Here is a 22,605-nt window from a genome sequence, read left to right on the forward strand (position 1 = left end):
CAAAAAAATTGTTCAAAAAGTTTTTAAATTGCACTCTCGTTTCATAAAACAGCTAATAGCTTTTTTGATCAGCGAGTTTTCAGCTCCAGAATTATTCTTATTTCAGTGATTTTCTGCATTTGATTCATGATGGCAAGTTATTGCTATTATTTCTGCAGTTTTTTTTAACACTTTCGTACTCAGTTTTTATACACATTGTTTCAATATTGTTGTGAATTCACACACATTCTAAAAATGAATCCACATACCTTCTTTCACTGATACCTGAAACAAAAACTCTGTAAAATCCAAATTTTCGAAAACCGTTCTTGACTGGTTACCCTGCAGTTAGCATCCTAGACTCTAGTTATTTAGACTAGCAGTTACTTAATATGCATAGTGTATTGACTTTTTTGAAGTGCTTGCAGAAAATTCAGTTTTTTTTTTTTTTTTCCCCATTATTTACTCAATATCTTTTCTTTCTGCAATTTTTTCTATTTGCAAGAAGACGCATTAATGTTTTTCAGAAAAGATCAGAGCTGTTTGATGCATGGTTATGTGTGTGCTCCATGTTTATCTTTTCCCATTTTTGAGCTTGCTGTCCCATTTCAAAAGAAAATTAGTAAAAATACAATACACTGGTAAAGTCCCTGAAGAACTCTAACAAACTTGTTCTTTGGGTATGAAATAACTTACACATTTGGTACTAGTCACATTTTCACAAGCAAGGTTCAAAGCTTTTATGACAAGTGACATAAGTTACAGTACATAACTTTGACATGCGACAAAATAACCTCTTGACCATCCTTCAACTGAAAGCAAATTTAATAAATCTATGTATCGAGATGAACTCTGGCTGTCGCTGTTATTCATTAGAGAAAAATGGTCCTAAGATCTTGTTATGCAGATACAAAACACTAAAATTCACTTTCTGGCAGTTATGCTTCAATTTCTATGTGACATGAAGATTTTTGCATTCTCAAATTCTCACATCATGTGAAAAAAAATTATTTACTTCTAATAACACAGCAAAAGTTTATAGGATTACTTCTTACAGGGTACTCGCAATAATAGGGACATTAAAGATTCCCATACCAGGGTTTCCCAACATTTTTTTGGCCCCCATGCACTCCTTTCACTGCTGCTAGACATTCATTCCTCCTTTTGGAAAATTGAAAAATATCCTCAAATGACATGCTGGGCAATTCCCGAGAAACCAAAGCAAATACTTCCAAGGGAAGTATGGTTGCAAAGCTGAAACTTAAAGGAATTGATGGAAGAGCACCACCAGCAATGGAGGCTGCAGCTGAATTTGACTCGGACACAGGAAAGATTGACAGATTAAGAGTTCTTTCTAGATTCTGTGGCTGGCGGTGCATAGCTATTCTTATTTGGTGGAGTGATAGGTCCAGTTAATTCTGATAAAGAACAAGACTCTAGCCTAGTAGACAATCTGATTCTTTGAGTCAAACATTCTTCTTAGAAGGCATTTAGCCACATGAGACAGAGCAATAATAGGTCTGTGATGCCCATAGATGTCCGGGGCCACACTCCCGGTACATTGAAGGAATCAGCTTGTGCTTTCCCTGTCTAACTGGACTAGTTAACTTGTTGAACCTCCTTCGTGCTGGGGATAGGGGCATGGAATTGTTCTCCTTTAACAAGGAATTCCCAGGAAGCATGAGTCATAAGCTTATGTTCCTTGTGTACCTTCTGTCTGCACACACCGGCCATCGCTACTACCGATTGAGAGATTTAGTGAGGTCTTTGCACTGGCTCTCAAAGTGGCTTTCAGGTCACATCGCTGCGCTGTTTATTTTTGGCCAGAGGAAAATTTGGTTTAATTTTGGTAATCATCATGGTGGAGCTGAAGGTCTAATTTTGGTTAGTTTAAAGAATACTTGTGAGCATTAGTAAATTTACTAATTCTGTGATTTTCAAAGCAGAAAAAGAAATCTTATATAAAATACAATTACTTCAACGAGTTTTTTTAGTATAAGTGACTTTATAAAATAAAATTTTAGATAGTGCCTCTCATTTAATATATGAATGTCTAATTCAAGTAATCCCAGCTACATTTAAAAGTAAAAGTATATGTACATAAGACAGAAAATAAATTATTTTTTTTTTAAAGGTAACTGCATCCTTTTTTTTTAAGTATGATATTTAGTAGTCCTAAAAATCCTATGCACATTATAACAAAATATACATTAAAAACTCTGAAATCGAAACATGCAAATAAGAATTTTTAATTATCATTTAATAAAAAGTAAGGAATAAAATAAATTACATATTCACAACAAGCCTTTCCTGGAATATCCTATTCCTATCCTCCAAATGCTACTTTTCTGCGATAGTCTACTGAAAATTAGTGTTCTGCTTTTGAATAAATGGTTAAACAAGAAACCATTTATTCAAATTAGAAAATTCATTTTAGAAATTCATCGAACTGATGAGGCATCATGCAAAAGCAATTTAAAAAAAACTTACGATATTCAAAGGAACACATCCTCAATTAATTATTTGAATCTTCTTGTAGCAGTCATCTTTCATATAATAATATAACTTATTATTTTCTGCTTCTCCTTGTGCACAACGCAGGAACTAAAAATGTTTTGATCTAGCAGACTTTGGATTGATTTTAATTAAAAAATATAACCACAGGAAAACTAAATACCACACAAAAATACACCCCCAAGTTTCCACTCTGGTGTGAACTGATGTAAGCGGAATGTCCCCCCATTCCCCCCTTTTTTGTGCCAATGAACCTGAGTGAATGCAACTTTAAAATCTTAAATACTCAAGGTTCTGCATATTCCGGATAACGAAAAGTTAACATTTGTGCATTTCTGCACAAATGATTGTTAGATTTGTTTTAGAGTGAAAATTGTTAGATTTGTTTTAGAGTCTTGGCACCAGTTGGGCCTTTTCTAAGGCATCCTGGAGCACATGGAACAAAACAAAAAACAACAACAACAAAAAAAAAAAAAAAAAAAAAAAAAAAAAAAAAAAAAAAAAAAAAAAAAAAAGAGGTTTCAGACTTTAAATTGCATCTAAAGGGACTTTTTTTTTTTTTTTCCATTTTGTGTGCTACCTTTATTTATTAAATAGCACGTTCTTCGCACTTAAACCATAAAATTAATTCAATTCAACAGCAATATAACAAAATAATTTAAAAACAGCATATCTTTAAAATTTCCGACACACGCTGTATGGAGAGAAAATTTTTTTTTTTTTTTTTCTGTACAATTTTGCCACTATTCACTTTGAAATCCTTGAGTTTGTTAACCAAAAATTCCTTAAAGTTTTACAAAATATGAAATCGATAATGAAACAAATTCCAAATTTGGGGTTCTAGATGCCCATATTCGCAGGAGGATTACATTATTCAAAATTTGATGGCTCTAGGTACTGTTGTTTCACCATAATGAGAGAATGAGAGAAACATACATACGTTTATGCATTATTTAATTTTTTTAATATAATACAGGGTGATAATATTTGGTGGCAACAATTTGAAAATAAAAACAATGCTAATAGTGAATCAACCTAAAATGCCAAAATGAAATTAATAGTCCTTCTGGGCGAATTTCCCCTTTACACTAAAAAGCTTTGTCGGTATTATAAATTTGTCCAGGAGATATTTTACTCAATTTTTGTTATTAATAAGTTTTATGAATCAATCTACAAATTGTTCAGTTGCTTCTGTATCAGCTGAAACATTTTTGCACGAAATTTTTAAGTGACTTTATATCATGGCAATTCTAAAAGTTGGTAAACCAACCTGTTGAATATACGTACTCAGTTTTTAAGTCCCTTTCTTCATGAAAAATTTTGGCAAGGCACATCCTGGCTGCAGTTCTGTTTCATTCATCCATTTGTAATCAGTCGATAGATGGGGCAATCAGAAAATAATTATGATTTAACAGTGGAATTGCTTAAGGAAATATATGGGAAGACAGAAATTATTGTAAAATCTCATATTAACCAGTTGTTAAATTTAAATGCTGTAAAATCAGCTTGTATTTAAAACAGTTACACGGGAGTTACATGATATAATAAAAATCCAAGTATGCAGTTTGCAAACTCTTGGCATTTAACTGAATTCATACAGAAATTTGTTGTCCTCATTACTTACTAAACTTATTCCTGATTCTATTGTGTTATATGTATGTTATTTTTATAGACAGCATGAAAAAGATGATTCTTGGAATGTAACAGAATGGTTAAAATTTCTTAGGAGAGTAATAGTAGTGCAAGAAGGAACATTTTTGTTTCAACAAACAAGGGACAGTAATGATTCAGTTAAAAGCTTAGAACATAAGCAATCACCTAATAAAGTTTCAGAAAAGGGATGTAGATTCCATAAGTTTAAAGGAAAGAAGTAAGATTCGATTTCTAATGCAACCTAATTGAGCACATTTCAGAAAATATGCATTTTTTGCAATACTTCTGAGCACAGTTCTGAAAATTGTGATAAGGAACGTGAGAAGAAATTACAAAGTTTAACACGAAACAGAAGATTATAAGGTATTTCTCCCGCCTTCGTAATTGTAGTGGTCAGCACGCTCGATGCACATTCGAGAAGTCCGTGGTTCGACTTCCGGCAAAGGCGTTGCTCATTTTTCATCTCTCCCGCTTCAAAATACCTAATGTCTCTACAGTGGCGCCTGAACTAAAAAAGGTGGTAGATGATGATTCTCTACAACCAGGATTTAGCGAATGGGTCCCCTAAAACCCCAGTTGCCCTTTAAAAGGGGGAATATATATAAGGTATTTCTCCTGTCTTCGTAGTGTAGTGGTCAGCATGCTCGACGTGTATTCGAGAAGTCAGTGGTTCAGATCCCGGCGATGACATTGCTCATTTTTCATCTCTCCCACTCCAAAATACCTAATGTCTCTACAAGATATTTTTTAATACCTACAAAAAAAAATCATATTCTTCGGTCATGTTAATTAAAAAAGCGTTACTCAACATCTAAGCGTAAACATTCTAGTTTGATTTGTGATGCCAAATGCCTCTGGGACCAGACAGAGAGTCGCAAAGAATTGATGAATGATAAAAGAAAAGATCAAAGTAGTCTATTGAATGTTTTATAGATACAGGATGCAGTACGTTTCTAACAAAGAATTCCGTAACTTCGAAATTACGATTGCCAATAGAAGCTGAAAGAAAAAAAAGATAATAATAATACTTGGAATTGGGAATGTATATCCCACATCTGCAGTGACCTCGGGTTAAAGCTCAGGCTTATCAACTAAATCGAAACAACCCCAAATTTGTTTATCCTAAAAGATCAGACACAGCTGCATGACATGTATCAGGAGAGATATTTTAATTTATATATGTCATGCTTATGTCATGCAGCCAACATTTATGTCATTATTTTGACATAAATGTTGGCTTATGTCAAAACAAAGTGATATGTTTAACATACGGTACCCTAATAAAATTCCATTTGTGCAACTGAAAAACGAAATGGAGTGTGAACACATTAAGTTATATGCTGAGAAACCAATGGAAGTAACAGGATAAACTTTGTTCATAATGTAACCCCCTATATAAATAATGGACTGATTTTATTTCAAAACATACATGGAAGTCTGGATTCAGTAACGGAAGTTACCGATTAGTAGGGTAAATAGTCCCAGTTATGAACGTAGGACACAATAACATTAGATTAAGAGGAAACCAGTGTATTACCAGGGTAATAGATATAACAGAAGATTGAGAATTAAAAGAAATAGATATGCCTAGTATATACAAAGATGATGAACAAAACCATGTATATTCTATTTCTCAAAATATTCAACCAATTAAGACAGCTGATATAAAATTTGATGATGAAAGAACTGATATCTTAAAGTTATTAAATGAGGTTAGAGATTGCTTGCTCTTAATTTAAATGAATTAGGTTGCATGGATGTAATAAAAATGGACATAAAGAAAACGGACGGAAGGAAGCCTGTAGCTTCTCGCCCCTACAAAGCAAATATAGCTGAACATAATGTGATAAAAGAAATTGCTAAATGGAAAGATAATGGGATAGTTTCCAAAACTAGATCCCCTTATGCTTATTCAGCGTTACTAGTAAAGAAATAACCGGACAACATTGAGTGGTGATTGATTACTGCAGACTTTACAATCAGACAGTAAAAGATAAGTTCTCTTTCCCTCGAATATATGATCATTTAGAGTGTTTAGGAGGATGTAAAATTTTCACTACTGTGGATTTAATCCATGGCTATTTGTAAATATTGTTTAGAAGAAGACATTGAAGACAGCGCACAGTACTCCTGATGAAACAGGACAATCCGAAAGAATGACATTTGGGTTTGTAAATGCTCCTGCTTAGTTTCAGCATCAAAAGTCACATGTCCTAGGCTCCTTGTTGAATACTAAGGTGTTGTGTTATGTGGATGATATACTTATTCCTGCAAAATCTTGGGAAGCGATGATTTTCAAATTAAAAGAGGTATTAGAATGCCTAAGAAGGGCAAATTTAATCTTGAAATTATTAACATACAAATTTATGAGAAGTTGATTTTTTGGGTTTTATTACAAAACGAAGGTGGTATAAGACCAGGCTCTTGAAAAATAAAAGCCATAACAGAATTTCCAGAACTAAAGAATATACACGAAGTGCGAAGATTCTCGGGTCTAATTGGATTTTTCAGACGATTTGTGCCGAAGTATGCATTAAAAAACGAACCATTGACCAGATTGATGCAGAAGAATCAAGACATCGAGCGGAAGCAGGAACAAAAGAAGTCATTTGAACTTGTAAAGAAACAACTGACTGATAAGCCCATATTAGCTCATTACCAACCGCATGCAGGTATGAAGTTCATTGAGATGCAAGCGCAGAAGGTTGAGTGGAATCCTAATGCAACATGGTGAAGATGGAAAATGGCAACCTTGCTTTATTGCGTTAGCAAGAAAACAACAAAAGCGGAGAAGAAGTACCATTCTAGCAAATTGGAGTTAATAGCAATCGTATCGATGTTAGACAGGTTAAAACAATTCTTAATTAGCATAAAATTTACAATTATTACCGACTGCCAAGCCCTTATATATATAAATGCGAGGAATTAAAATTAAGGACTTCCTGCCGATTTTGGTCGAAATCAATAATTTTTAAGGACCAGAAATAGATTCCAAAAAACTCTAAGGACTCTTTAAGGACCGTACGAACCCTGCTGAGGCTTATCCAGGGCCAGTGCTAGACATTTTGTGGCCCAATGCAGTCTCTGTGTGTCTGAAATTTTACTGCCAAGCTTCTGTCTAAATTCTGAAAATTTTGTCCCCCCCCCGTAACGATTTTGCCATTCCTTAATATTGTTGCTTTGTGCTTCTCTAAACTCTAAAAATTTTGCCTCTCCTATATTCTGCTGGCCAGAGCGCCTACACCAGCTCGCATTGTTCCTGGTCTTATCTGAATAGCCAGTGAATAATTCTCAATTCAAGTAGCAGTAAATGAAATCTTTCAGCATATAAATATCATTGCATATGGAAAGAAATTTCTGTTAAATTTCTCCTCATCAATGGACTCAGCGGAGTGAATATAAAAAGGTTACCCATGTTCTTTGGTATTCAGTTTCTAATATATTAAAAAAAAATTGTTTAGACATCACTGCATCACTTCTCAAGTTGCAGTGTATTGATACTTTCATTCAGTGATGGAAGCAAAAAATAATTATTTGCCAGGTTGGCATCAGTGCCAAAATGATATTACAAATTGGGATTCTCCACATATTTTATTATAAAAAATATAAAATTTGTAAGCATAAAAAAATGACAAAGTGAAGAGAGGGGAAGGTTGCTGGTGATCGAAATATCTGGATTTTAGATCATTCCGGGTATCGGACATCCAGATTTTGTACTTTCTACTGAATTTTTCATTCCTACACTCAGTAAGAAAAATTGCTATTATATAGTATTCTCAAAAAGACTTCACAAAATTACAACTGAAGGGAAAAATCCATGTTGAATCATTTTAATTAAATTTATACTCCAAGGCAAGCTAAAAATCTCAAATTTTAAAATGAAATACCTTCGTCAATTTTGCTGCATTATTATGAAAAAATATAAATTTTGTAAGCATAAAAAAATGACAAAGTGAAGAGAGGGGAAGGTTGCTGGTGATCAAAATATCTGGATTTTAGATCATTCCGGGTATCGGACATCCAGATTTTGTACTTTCTACTGAATTTTTCATTCCTACACTCAGTAAGAAAAATTCCTATTATATAGTATTCTCAAAAAGACTTCACAAAATTACGATTGAAGGGAAAAATCCATGTTGAATCATTTTAATTAAATTTATACTCCAAGGCAAGCTAAAAATCTCAAATTTTAAAATGAAATACCTTCGTCAATTTTGCTGCATTATTATGAAAAAATATAAATTTTGTAAGCATAAAAAAATGACAAAGTGAAGAGAGGGGAAGGTTGCTGGTGATCGAAATATCTGGATTTTAGATCATTCCGGGTATCGGACATCCAGATTTTGTAATTTCTACTGAATTTTTCATTCCTTCACTCAGTAAGAAAAATTTTTATTATATAGTATTCTCAAAAAGACTTCATAGAATTACAATTGAAGGGAAAACTCCATGTTGAATCATTTTAATTAAATTTATACTCCAAGGCAAGCCAAAAATGATGCCCAAAAATCTCCAATTTTAAAATAAAGTAAATTGCTCAATTTTTGCACCCTTTTATTTTTTGTGAGTATAAAAATTTTCCTAAATTTAACTACAGGGACAGAGGGACTTACATACTAAACTGAATTTAAAAATTTAAAAGTGCCAAATATTAGCATCATTTGAAATGTTTTTGTATTACAATACATCGTTTGAAATCTGGATGTCCAATATCCAAAGGTATGAACAACCAGCTAAAAATAAATTAAAAATACAAAATGAAAGAGAGAAATGGAGGAACAGTTGTTAATTTATGATGTTCAATAACAAAACTAGGCTCATCAAGGATTAATCACGGTTACATGAAATCAAAGTAAAAAATTTTACGCGTTTGGCGAGTTTCTGTTTACGAAAAATGGCCAATAGGAAAATTAAAGTACTAAACAACTCTAAAAGCAATTCAAACAGCTTAAAATTAAGAATTCTGAAAATCATGTTGAAAAGATAATAATCGGGTAAAAAAGCTAAGCTTCGAGCATGTAATACTACATGCATTTTACATGGCTTTACATAATTTTTTCATTATACCAAAATCAGAAAAATGTTTTAATAAAATGAATGCATGTTTTACAGCCAATGGAACTCAAAAGCATGAAATCGACCACAAATCAAACATTTAATGACATTTAGAAAACAAATAAACATTAATTACTTTGAATAAAAAGGGGATAAATGCATTAAAAAAACAGTTTTTGAGAAAGCATGTCTTACTAATTTCTTTTCTCCGAGGAAGAAATTATAAATCTGTATTACCTTAAGAAACACACTACAGAGATGCAAGTATTTAGCAAAATATTCAGGTATGATATGAATCTAATAGTTGTTTTAATTAATACAATTTGATGATAATTAGCATAATGGAATAAGATAAGCACAGGATATCATAATACAGAAATGTTTCATTATAAGTAAGGAGGGAAAAAAGTTTGATGTGAAGTTAAATGATTAAAATGGAAGCATATAGAGTTAAAATGCTTACCAATATGCTCCTTTGATACAGTTACATTTTCAGTTCAAGCCATTCGTAACTGTAGGAAAAAAAGGAATTATAATTAATAGCAAGAATTAATCATACACGTGAAACAAGAATCACCTACCAAAGTTTAAATGATTTAACAATTCCGAGGTCTAAAATTTGTTATTTATTAGAAGTGATATGAAGGGAGGGAGAGCATTAATGATAGCTTCATGTACCATGGGTGTTATTTAAACATGGAATCGTTAAATATTCTTAGCTACTTAGAAAGAAAGTGAAAAATTGCTGTAAGTCATAAAAAATTTGATTATTCAAAGAGTTTTATATGAAAAACAAAATAATTTAACTATTTTAAAGAATGTTCTTTCAACAAGAATCTGAAATTTATTAAAAGGTTTATTTAGCACATTTAAACTATCATTTTAATAACATAATTAAAATTTTGGTGGTTACCTTCATATTCGTACTTCTCTCTTGATGTATACAACATAACGTTTCCTATACAATTGAAATTACGCTTAAAAATTGGTCAAACATTATTGATAACTTTATAATTACTCAACACTGCCAAACCTATTATATATTTTACTATTATTATTTATAAGGTAAAACAATCTAATCCTGCTAGGCTTGAAAAATATTAGAGATTCGTAAACTCGAAATTTCTCACTTTTTTCAGTCATTCGAATCTCGGTAGTCGGAATTTCATTGCGACTATTAGTGAAATGAATTACACTGGTGTGCAAAAATTAAGGACGAAGTCGAAAAATTAGCATATCAGCTGAACGAAGAGGCAGAGCGGACAGAAAGACCAATCAGGAGATTAAGTAAGGTGATGTACGGTAGCACATGCACAGATATGCAGGTAGACGTAATGGGGGAGTGTCTGAGTAGTCTAAAGCATGTTGTCGGTGTAAGATCAGTATTTCTGGCAAAGAGATTGCATGCCGTATAGCAGTTAAAATCACACCGAGTTGCTGCCTCAGCGAGAAATGGCGAATAATCAATCTGTCAGACGACATCTGGATGCTTTTACCCGAGGTCGAATCATTGGGAAGTTGGAGGAAGGCCGTGTGACACGTGTGGCTGAAGAATTCGGAATTGCTCACAGCATCGTTTCACGACTTTGGAGACAATTTCAAACTACAGGAACAGCTATCGGGGGGTTTAGTAGTGGTCGTCTACGAGGAACCACACCCGCAGATGACCGGTATATTGCCTTACAGGCCAGAAGAAACAGGCGGCAGATAGCGGGAGAAATCGCTAGGCACACGACACAGGCGACTGGACGACCGATATCGCGTTTTACCGTTGTCAGAAGACTGCACGGTGGTGGTCTGTTTGCACGACGCCCTGTACGGTGTGTACCTCTAACGCCTTCCCATCGGAGTAGGCGTTCTCTGTGGTGCCGGGAACACCGGAATTGGAGATACAATGAATGGGGACGAGTACTCTTTACAGATGAGAGCAGATTTAGTCTGAGTAGCGATTCTCATCACATACTCATTTGGAGAGAGCGAGGAAACCGCAATCATCCCTCGAACATCATTGAAAGGGACAGGTATGGAGGTGGCGGTGTTCTCGTTTGGGAAGGCATCATGCTTGGTAGTCGTACAGACCTTCACATCTTCGACGTAGGTTCAGTCAACGGGACCCGTTATTTTAACGAGATTCTTCTTCCATATGTGCGTTTTTTTAGAGGCGCTATGGGTCCGCAGTTCCTTTTCATGGACGACAATGCACCATGTCATCACACAGTAGCTGCCGAACAGCTCTTAGAGAGTGAGGCTGTTGAACGTATGGATTGGCCTGCACAATCTCCGGATCTCAATCCCATCGAGCATGTATGGGATTTTCTAGGCAGACGCTTGGCAGCTCGTACCTTACCACCAGTAACGATTCCGGAGCTTCGATTGGCGCTGCAAGACGAATGGGCAGCAATGCCTCAACAACTCATTGACACCCTCATTCTCAGCATGGGCAGACGCTGTGAAACCTGCCTAGCAGTCAGGGAAGATCCTATCCCCTATTAAAGACCAGATGTTTCTTGCTGGACACCCATCACAGGGATGTTTCGGCCTTCAGTCGCATTGCGCTCCATGCTACTTTTTCAATAAAGCTTCTTTTTATCCCTCTGATTTTTAGTAAGTGTTGCTTACATTACTCATGTCCTTACGTATTGGGGATCTTACGGTATTAAATGTGTTGATTTGGAAAGCTTTTGTACAAAGTTATATTGAAAAAACCGTCTCGTCCTTAATTTTTGCACACCAGTGTAGTTGGTAATCATGAATCAGTTAGGAGTAGATAAGTGAGTGTACAGAATAATATTACATCAGTGACATTTATGCGAAAAAGTGGACACAAGGATTCACAATATTGCACATTCCGCAACATCCAGATATTCAGATCATTTTCTTAAAGGACTATTTTAAACTACTAAAATTTAAAACCACACAAAAGGGGAAAAAATGGGATAGCTATATCTCCTTATCTACTGAGCCAGTTGACAAAATTCAGATTGAGTTTTCTTACATTTAAAAAACAAGACTTAACAGTTGTTCTAACAAAGGTATAACTTCAACACAAAATCAGACTTTTCTGAAAAAACATACAATTTTTTTTCTATATTTCGATTCTACACCTCAAATTATGCCAAAATGCCAAATTTTGTAAAAATCTCATGCATAGTTTTTTAAAAAATCAGCTCTTGAAGGAATCTCATTAATCCATTCATGCGCATCGCTAATTAGATGACGAGGCATTTGGCTATGGCCGCCACGCGACAACATCGCGTCTGAGCAGATTTCCTAGGATACCAGGCCTCCCGTAGGCACTTGACCGCGGAATATCAGGCATCTGCAGTAGTAGTCATACTAGCAGTCATCCGTCCTCATTCACACCACTAATAAGTAGTGATAGCTTACCCACAGAGCATAAGGAGACATCACCCACAGTGTATCTGACGCTTACCGCAATCCTGGATGCTCGAGTTCACGCCAGGTGATGGGTCCCTTGTCCGCTAGGCGTCCACCGGGATGGGCCATCAAATTGCAGATAAGGCACCCGCCGTACCGCCACAGGCCAGCCATCAGCACGACGGTCATCCTCTAGTTGCATTGCTCATATGAGCCTATACATAGCCCCTAGAAGGAGAAATCCATCCATAAATACATCTAGCTACTAGCACAACCGCAAGAGCGGAGGGCGGGCGTCCCATCATTGCCAGTGGACCAGCATCAGCTTAGTTCTGCCCGGTCGGGACCCTGAGATCCTATTACCGAATCTCTCTAACGCTGGGGAATACTCCTTACACCCGGGGGAAATCCCGACGAAAAACCACGGGCCCAGCGCACAGAGACAGGCAGAGAAGGGGCCAGACCATCTAAGGACCAGCTCCAACTCCACCCCCCAGTCCAATCAGATGAGTACCCTCCGCGACCACGTGTCACTTAAGGCAACATGAGACCATCCAGCCAGGAAATTCTGCTTCTACGATCGGAGTTGTGACCACGTCAACACCACTCTCGGCCCGCCGAGGCAGAATCTTGAGGCCGTCCGGCCCTCCTGGAGTGGCTCCGCGCAACTCTTGATCTGGGACTCCATCTTTAAATCTCTAACAGCATCCTCTACTTCGTGGCTATCCAGCTGTCCACTCCGTCGGTCACCAACCGGAGCATGTCGGCAGAAATCAGGAGTACTTGCCTAGCCAGCATTGCTTCAAAGTACCAAGATCTGATCCCCAGATCGGCCATGACAGGTCCATTCACGCCTGCGGGCCAAGCACCTCTCGCGCCGATGACTAGACCATGAAAGATTATCTCAGTACCCAGCCCCTCCTCCTGGATTACTCCGAAGAGGGGCGCGTACTTCCTCCCCTTCCCATCGTACGTCTTCGAAAACACGCACGGATTGTTGGTCTCATAGGTAATGGTCACATCCACGACAACGACTTTTGTGCCGTTGTGAACTACTAAGTCTGGTCTCAGGCGTGAGCCGTCCTCCAGGGTGAACGTGAACTCTTTTCTGGACCGTCATCCCAGCAACTTGCATCTCTCCTGGAGCAAGTTCACGATCCGATTGTGCCTCCTAATGCACGCTTTCTTAAGTCTGGGACACACTGAGAAGGTGGTGAAGGGTCTCATGCGGGAAGCGGCAGAGCCGACGACGTACATCGCCCTCCTCTCGACCTCGTGACAGAGTCTGCCGTGTGGGATATGTGTTGGTCCTAAGTTGGAGTCCTGTGATCCAGGATTTGTGATGCAAAAGCAAAGTTTAAAGTTGTAAAATTAAACTTTTAGCAAAAGTAGCAATAGAAGCTCCCTAAGGTTATATACTGCGCAGACATTGAAGACAAAAGTTTTAAACTTAACCAATTTATTAACAATATATAAAAATAAAAACACAATGAATAAATTTAATCAACAACAAAAACTTAAAAAGTATAACATAATCATTATAAAAAAAATTACACTTAATTGATCATCCATTAACCCCAAGGGTTTTTCCTTTAAAGAATGTTACACTATTAAAGACATGGTAAATATTTTACCTGATCTCCAAATACTGGCATTCAATACGCAAAAAACATATCACTAAACAGAAACTATGCGGTTATAATGAAATTCACTACACTATCAATAAGTGCATGCTTCGTGGTCAAGAAGGCACCTGGAAAATTAAAATTAAATCCTTGAAAGCACTTAAACCGGCAAAATGCCGCTCACTGCAGTTACACACGAAAAATCACAGCTTGGGAAAACATCGCCACTAATTCAGGAAAAACACTTGTGTTGAAGATGCCACCTTCATGAAAACAGGATGCCGACCACAGCAGTCGCTCACATCATAGCCTATTTTGAGAATCCAGGAAAAGTAATCTTGTAGACTGGAACCCCGGCACTTATCACTGGACTGCACGCATCGCAATATCGTCTTCCAATGGGGGCTGGAACGGCACACCACGGAGCAAAGTAACAGGAACCAGAAGGAATAAGCCAGAGCGAGGCGAGATACTTACACCTGAAGTAGACATGACATCATCTCACGGCAATCAATCAGCTACTGGCACGATTCAGCTTTCCAGATGACGTAACATCAAGTTTCATTTTTGCATCTTAATTAGGCTGGAACAGTCCGTTCTTAATACAAACAATGGCAGTGAAAATTGAAGTAGAAATAACTACTATATCCCTTTAAAATGAGAACTAAGCCTTATGTAAAATTAGAAATATTTCAAGGAGGAGAGATGATGCAGAAAAAGGGTTACAATAGGTCATATTTTCCAACAAGTTGACTCGTATTCTGCTGCCTCCATCTGCGGAGTTGGACGTTCACCCTGTCTGGAGTCATGGCAAAGCCGGCGCGTTCACTCTCTCTGGTGACGCTACTCCAGGATGGTTATTCTACGCTACGAGAGTCAACAGCAAGTTGTGGCCCGCCAGAGGTCGCTGCTAGTGAAAAACAGGTCTGCCCAACATCCTATATTCTCTGAGTACGGAAGTTGCCAAAAGCGCGGGAAAAAGTGTTGCCACGTCGTCAATCAGGGTTGTGCAGTTGACTTACTAAGTAGACAATGGCTTTGTATGCGTTTTCGCCGCTGATTTTTTCATATTTAAATGAAGAATACGGTCGTAGATCTCTGAATCGGCGGCGAATTTATAGAAAATATGATGACGCTTTTTCTCTGCCAGAAGATGTGTTTATTACATATTTCAGATTGCCAAAATTTCTATTAATTTCAGTTTGCAATGAATTGAGGGAATATTTGGAGCCACATTCAGAAAACAGGAACGCAATTTCTACAGAAAGAAAGGTAAGTTATTTATACTTTTCCTGAAGTAATATATATATATTGCAATTATATAGTTTAAAAATGTAGAAGACGATATTTCTTCAATTTTTTCATAAAGTATTTCTCTAGTACAAAATCTTTTATCAATTAATAATAATATAAACATCCGAGAAGAGTCTACTCGATTTATGTACAGCAAGAATTAAGTTTATTTGAAAATACAACAGTGAAATCTCTTACGAACAATATTGTGAACACAAAAAAAAAAGGAATGTCATTCATTATTATTATTTGACATTCACACCATTGTAAAATAAAAATTTAAAAAAAAATATGTAAAACTTAAATTTTTGTATGTAGTGTGATACTTTCATAAATTATAATCACTTGTGTAATTTATTACGATTTAAAATTTGTTGTTAATAATAAATATATTTTATTTAAATTGAAATACTGATAACAAATTTTAATTCATGCCCTTCATAATTGTTTTGAGAAACGGTGCATATTGAATTGCCATATGAAAATAAATGGTCACTCTATTTTTGAATTAAATTCCTTGTTTTCACAAAGGAAAAATATGAAATTATTACAATTTTTAACACAGAGAGACATGATTTTAAAGCCCCTCTCAGTGTTAAAAGCCATAATGATTATTTGACATATAATCTACTAACAGTTATGATAGAAATTTAAGTAAATTTTTAAACTTTTTGAGTTGTATTATTTAATTTTTTTTAAATCATAGCTGGGTAATAAATGTTTTTATACCCAATTTATAACTGTGTAACTTATAGTTAGGTGCTAAAATTTATTAGCAGAATGATACTGCATTATTATTGCATTATGTTATAAAGTAACAATGCTATAAAACTGAGGGTTTTTTTTTTTTTTTTTCCATAAAATAGTATTTTTTGGTCTATTAGTATTAACAAATAACTGTTTCTTTGCAAAATAAAAAAACTGTTTATAGCAGAGTTCTCAATTTCATATAGTAAAAGAGATACTGATTATTATTAGAGTTTTCCATTTAATGTGTCAAAGTGTTAAATGCTGCTCCAGCATTTATCATCTCATACAGAAGTACTAATTCTCTCATACTTTTAATATAATTTGACAATCACATGCACACATAATAGGCAATTTATAATTGATGTCTTTCTATCCATCTGCACAGCTGTCAATTTGCACATTTTGCTGTTTGACAACTATTTTTGATGCTAGTTTTAATTCTCATTTTCATTCTTTTTCATTTTACTGGGCTGCTTGTCACTTAGTGGCAGAAATGCTGTGGACGGGCATAGGATAAAAAAAAAAGTTTCTGTTAATTATTGATTGATAATTTAGTATTGAAAATAACATGACTTAATTTTTCAACTGTGTTTATGCTACGATTTAAGCCATGGATTTTCCATTTGGCAGATGTATGTGACAGCTACTCACACTATGCACTTAGTTGTATGCAATAGTTTGTTGAAACTATTGATATATAAGTTAACATGAATAATATCTCATACAAAACATTTCCTTTAAATTACTTTGTATAACAAGACAATCACATCTACTATCGACTTAAATTCATTGGATTTCTTAGATCCTATATATTTATATGTATGTGTAAGATTAATATGTAGTATTATCAGATTGCTAGTTTTATATATCATTGCATAAGTAAAAAATAACTGTCATAATTTCAGGTACTTTGTGCCTTACGGTTTTTTGCATGTGGTTCATAACCAGCAGTCTATAGCAAATGAATTCTGCCTCCAAGTCAGCCAGCCTACTGCTAGTAGAGCAGTTTCACATGTTGCTGCTGCTATTAACAGAAAATTACTCAGAAAATGGATAAAATTTCCAAAAACTTCAAGGTATGTATAACCAGTTGCATTATTTTAAATAAAACCTTGCTTTAGGTTCTCTAAACTGAAAAAGTAGAAGAAACATAAAGTAGATCAGCTGTATGCATACTTTCAGAGTTTTCTTGGGTATAATATAGAGGCTAAGGGCCATAATAAACCACCTGCCAATGCTTCTAAAATAATTTGTGTACATATATAAAATATGCACCTAAAACCTTTTATTTCTCTCACGATTCTATGCAGTATACCTGAAAAGCAAAATTTAATTTTTAAATAAATGCTTTATCAGATTATCAATTGTTCTCTTGTGAATATTTAATGTAGCGGGAGGGTAAGTAATTAACATATTATTATTGTTATAAATTGATTATGAATATTTCCTTTCCTAGACAGCAGCAAGAACTGAAAACTAATTTTATGTGACTGGCTGGTTTTCCTGGTGTAATTGGGGCAATAGACTGCACTCGTGAAAATATTGGCACCTCCACGTAATTGACAGCACTTGTCCTGAGCACATTTTTGTTAATAGGCATTGCAGTCACTCTATAAACGTGCAAATGGTATTTATGATATATTACTTTTTAACCATTTCTTAAAAATAAAAATTTGGAACACAGCAATGTGATACTTAAAAAAATTAATTTTTGTTGCTGAATATTAAATGCAGTACAATTACTTATTTCTGTTTCCTAGGTTTTCCCCCCTCCATTTTTTTAAGTATTCAGATTTCTATACAAACAAACATTATCTTTAAATTTTTTTATACAATTATCTTTCAGATATGTGATGCAAACCAAAAAATTATCAGTTGCAATGCTAAGTTTCCTGGATCAACACATGATGCTTTCATATGGAGGACATCAGCTGTCAGAAGAATAATGCAAGAAATATCATCGGCTGAAAATACTACTTGGCTGTTAGGTACTTATATACATATGTGTGTGTGTGTGTGTGTGTGTATACACACACATATGCTTGAATTTCTTTGAAGTACAGCTATGCAGTACAGTATATGCATAGAATTAAATTAATCACCATTTGTTAGTTGTTATTAGTTTATGATATAAATGCACTGTAAATAAAATTTTGGGATACCTTAACTCCCAGAATTTTAATATTACTACATGAAAAGTTTTTCTGAAAATGTTCATAGAGATAAATGGTCTAAAGCAAAGACTGAACCAATGAATGATGATAACAGTTTATGTTAAATAATTCTGGCTATATAAACAGTTATAATTATCATATAAAGAAATATGTAAAATGTATGTAAAGTAATAAAATGTTTCATTATTTTGAAGAATTTTTAATATTTAAAATTAAGCGAAAAGCAATATGTGTTTGGCATAGATTTTGAAGAAATTGATATCAGTTTCAGACAGAGGTACAACTGAAGAAAGAAGTCTGCTGCTGAGAAAGGAGCAAATAAATCTGATGATGTTTCTCCCCCCCTTAATTTTTAATTTTACATTGCCTAATTTCTGTTCCAATTTGAAATTTTTTATGTGTTACAAAATGGCATTGAACCTAAAATTATAGTAGCAGGTAGTTTTCAATTAGTGTTTGCTAGTATGCCAAACTTTAGCTATGTATTTCTATTTTTTTTTTTTTTCTTTTGTGAAATATTTTACTTCTATCTTATTTTGAATTCCTAATTTTATGAAGGAGATAGTGGTTATCCTCTTGAGGAAGGTTTATTAACTCCACGACTGGATTCATTAGAAAATTCTCCTGATCAAAGATATAATGTTGCTTTGTGCAAAACAAGGAATGTGATAGAGAGATGCTTTGGAGTCTTAAAATCAAGATTTAGGTAATAAAGAGTATTAAATAATTTAAAATACTTTTTAGTGTACAGTATTATATAATGTTAAGTCAGAATATATTAAATAGTTATTCCAATAATTTTTTTTTTTTCCAAGTGTCTGCTAGGAGAAAAAGTTTTGCATTACAGACCACAAGTAGCAGGAAAAATAATAAACGCCTGTGTAGTCCTGCACAACATGTGCAACGCTCATGGGCTGCCAGATCCAGCACTTGTGGAATGTGAAGAAATTCCTTCAGAAATTGAAAGAGGCACTTCACATGCAAGAGCAATCTTAATACAACGTGATTTAATAACCAACTATTTTAGTACATTGTTTAAGCTCCTAACTCACTGAACACTTATCTGCAAACTCTAATTAATTTAAGTACTAATTTCTTAATATGTTTCTCACCTCAATTGGTAATAAATAAAACAATCTATAAACTAAAATAAAATCTATAAAGCAATAGCATATAATTAAAAGGTAATAAAAGCGAAAATTTGAGATAATTTAACTCTATTTTATCCCCTGTATTTTTAAAATAATTTTTCAGTATAATTTATAATAAGTTATTTCTATTTACAGGTTGAAATAAGGAGAGCTACAGCTCTAGCAGAAACATATGGATTATTCAAAAATTATGTCACACTGTTATATATAATAATTAACATATATTTTTTCAAACTGAATTTTTTTATTTGTTATGATAATTTCTATCAAGTGCTGCAAACATTAATTGGCAAGAATTATTAATTGTTTTGGTTAATTCTGCTACTGCAGATTTCATATCATTTGCAGAGTTCTTCATAGAACATGACAGCTCACTGATTGCTGCTGTCATGTTTACAATATTTTGATTTAACTCATCAATTTTCTTCTCCATTGATGACTGTGCTGCAGCTATCTTGTCTAATGCAGCCTCTGCTGCATGTTTTAATTTTTTTCGTGGAGGCTCCATGAAACTGTTGGTGCTCTGGAAAGTCTCTGCAGCGGTATGCTAAATTGAGTTTGGCAGCAAAAGAAAATTTTTCTAAATGTCATGTTTTCCTCCTTAACACATTTCAATAATGCTAAGAAAAATACGCATTAATATTTAGAGTATTATATATATATACAATTTCTTGCATCTTTAGTTACAGCAATGAAATTGTAACTTACATGAACTTCAAATTTTTTATAAAATTTTAAAATGCTGTTTTTTCTTCTAACAAATTATTGTTTGAAAGGTAATCAATTCACTGATACTCTAATTTCATGTACATTGTGTTGTAACAGAAAATGTGTTGCTAATTTTTACTAAAATACTCATATATATTGGAAAATATATTTCTGACTTCCATGGCATTCTATATATATTTATTCCTTATAAATTCTGAATTCAATAAAAATAATCTTTTAAGTAATAACACTGTAACATTATGCTATAACAAATATTAATTTAGGAAATAATACTGAAATAAATTTAGAGCGTTTCTAAAAAAATTAGTTGTGCATTTATGTTACACATCAAACATATCACAAAACCATCATGCAACTAGCCTATACAGTGACTAGAACTTCAAAGGAATTATTATTTTTGGTTTTAACTTCTTGGATACTATTGGGCTTTCTTTATATAACTGTTTGGGGAAATGCACATTAAAGTTATTCATTTTCAAATAATGTAAATTTTGTTTTTGTATTGTTTCCAGGTGGAGTAAAAATATGCATTATGAGATTAATTAAGATATTTTTAGCTAAACAATATCTATAAGCATTCCGTTTTTCAAACATTTCTTTCAAGGTAACTCAAATCATATGTTGATTAAACACATAGCAATATTTACCTAACAACATAAAGTTATTAAACAGAATTTAAAACACTTACAGATTCTTCTTCAATGGCAGGGTCATTGATGCCTTCCATTCCTTTAACGGAGGTATTTCCAATTAAATTCAGCAATCTTTTTTCTAGATCGCTCAATTCCTTTGCACAAGGTGGTCCTCCTCCAGTTTTTTTTTTTTTTTTTTTTTTTTTTTCTTTTTTTTGTGAAACTGTTATTTTGGCTGCCTTCTTTTTTGTGGAACATTTCCAATCAATCCATGTCTAATTTAAAAAAAAAAAAAAAAGAACAGGAAATACATGAGTTCAAATTCTCTATATAAGGTGAGTTTTTATTTTTAGAATAGAATAAAATAAGAACTAATGTTGGACATACTAAAGTAAGTAGAGTCAACATAAATGCATACATTTACATGAATAGTTTTAAAGAATTTGACAAGGAATTTCTTCAACTGTAGGAGGTCTATGATTATCGTTGTTACTTTAGTACTTCCAATGTGAAAAGAATATTACTATCTTTTAATTACTTTCACAGAATTAAATTCTTTGGTACTTTTCCGTTTTGCCGGCGCAAGCGATGAAGTCGCCAATAATGGTACAACCGATACCAAACAGAATATTCTCGCTGGTAACCTTTTACGCATCATTTTCAAAACAAGTCGCAGCTTTTTCTTATCAGATTGTTTCTTTCAGGCATATAGACTACATAGAATTTTTATCAGATAGTTCAGTTTTATGTCTAAGGCCATTTTCGGTAATTAAGTCAATTAGGATGCAATCGCAGCGCTTACCCGAAGCCGAAAATATAGAAAAGGTAAAGTCAAGGGTTAAATTCATCCATTCTAATGAGAATGCATTAGCGAAGTAAAGCACTGCAGTTTTACATAATTTACAAGTAAGCTATTCGTACGAATTGAAATATTTCTTGCATTTAAACTTGTGTTTCAAATTAAGATTTAACTTGAAATTAATGTAGATGATTACTGAGAGCATTAGATTTCTGTAGAGTAGTTTACGTGAGATGAGATCGCTTGGGGTCACGTGATATGAACCGGCGAATCAGGATGTTGAACCATGAAAGCATAGTAAATTCTTAAATTAATGTCTTTTTACAAATTTATTGTCTTTATTTATTGGCTTTTTATAAAATTTTAAGTGATATTAAAATGCCTTCTCTTTTTAAAAAAATTCTTAGAACTAACCTTTTTTTAATATTTTTTATGTGTATGCTGTATGTTGTCGCCAATAAAGTCTGCTTGGCGAGATTTGCGCCGGCGAAACGGAAAAGTACCAATTCTTTTGAGAATGAAGAATATTTAAAACAAGCAGTTCTTATATATGTATAAGAAATTAAAATAACAGTAAAGTAATATTTAAAAAAAGTATTATTGATATATGCATATTAGTAATGACAAAAATTACAATACAAATAAATCACTTATATAGAATAGATGATTATAATTTTGGTTACATATTTTATATTGAAAAATTATTTTCTATCATGTTAATTATAAGATAAATTATTTAAAATAAAATATTTTAATACATTTGTAATAGCTAAATGCAGCAGCATACTGTAAGGAGCAAATAAATTTTATTTCTTTTAGATAAATAAATAATTTTCTTAGAAAAAGAAAATAAAAGCTAGAAGAAAGAAATAT

The 22,605-nt window shown here is 33.9% G+C and overlaps 1 protein-coding gene across 12 annotated transcripts in view; it reads right to left on the bottom strand.

The window, feature by feature from the left end:
- Positions 1 to 22,605, bottom strand: part of LOC146996625 (uncharacterized) — a 243,990-nt gene that overhangs the window by 205,856 nt on the left and 15,529 nt on the right. For 9 of the 12 annotated variants that reach the window (XM_085821310.1, XM_085821311.1, XM_085821309.1 and 6 more), the window contains exons 4-6: positions 20,990 to 21,208; positions 12,589 to 12,807; positions 9,665 to 9,713 (exon numbers count right to left, since the gene is read on the bottom strand). The gene's annotated coding sequence lies outside the window, so the exon portion shown is untranslated. Of the gene's footprint in view, positions 1 to 9,659; positions 9,714 to 12,588; positions 12,808 to 20,989; positions 21,209 to 22,605 lie in introns of those variants that run through there. The other 3 variants (XM_085821317.1, XM_085821315.1, XM_085821319.1) reach the window with 3 other exon arrangements.

Source organism: Stegodyphus dumicola, chromosome 7, assembly GCF_044657685.1.
Source record: "Stegodyphus dumicola isolate Sdum_Otavi_A_Nest chromosome 7, ASM4465768v1".
Lineage (NCBI taxonomy): Eukaryota > Metazoa > Arthropoda > Arachnida > Araneae > Eresidae > Stegodyphus > Stegodyphus dumicola.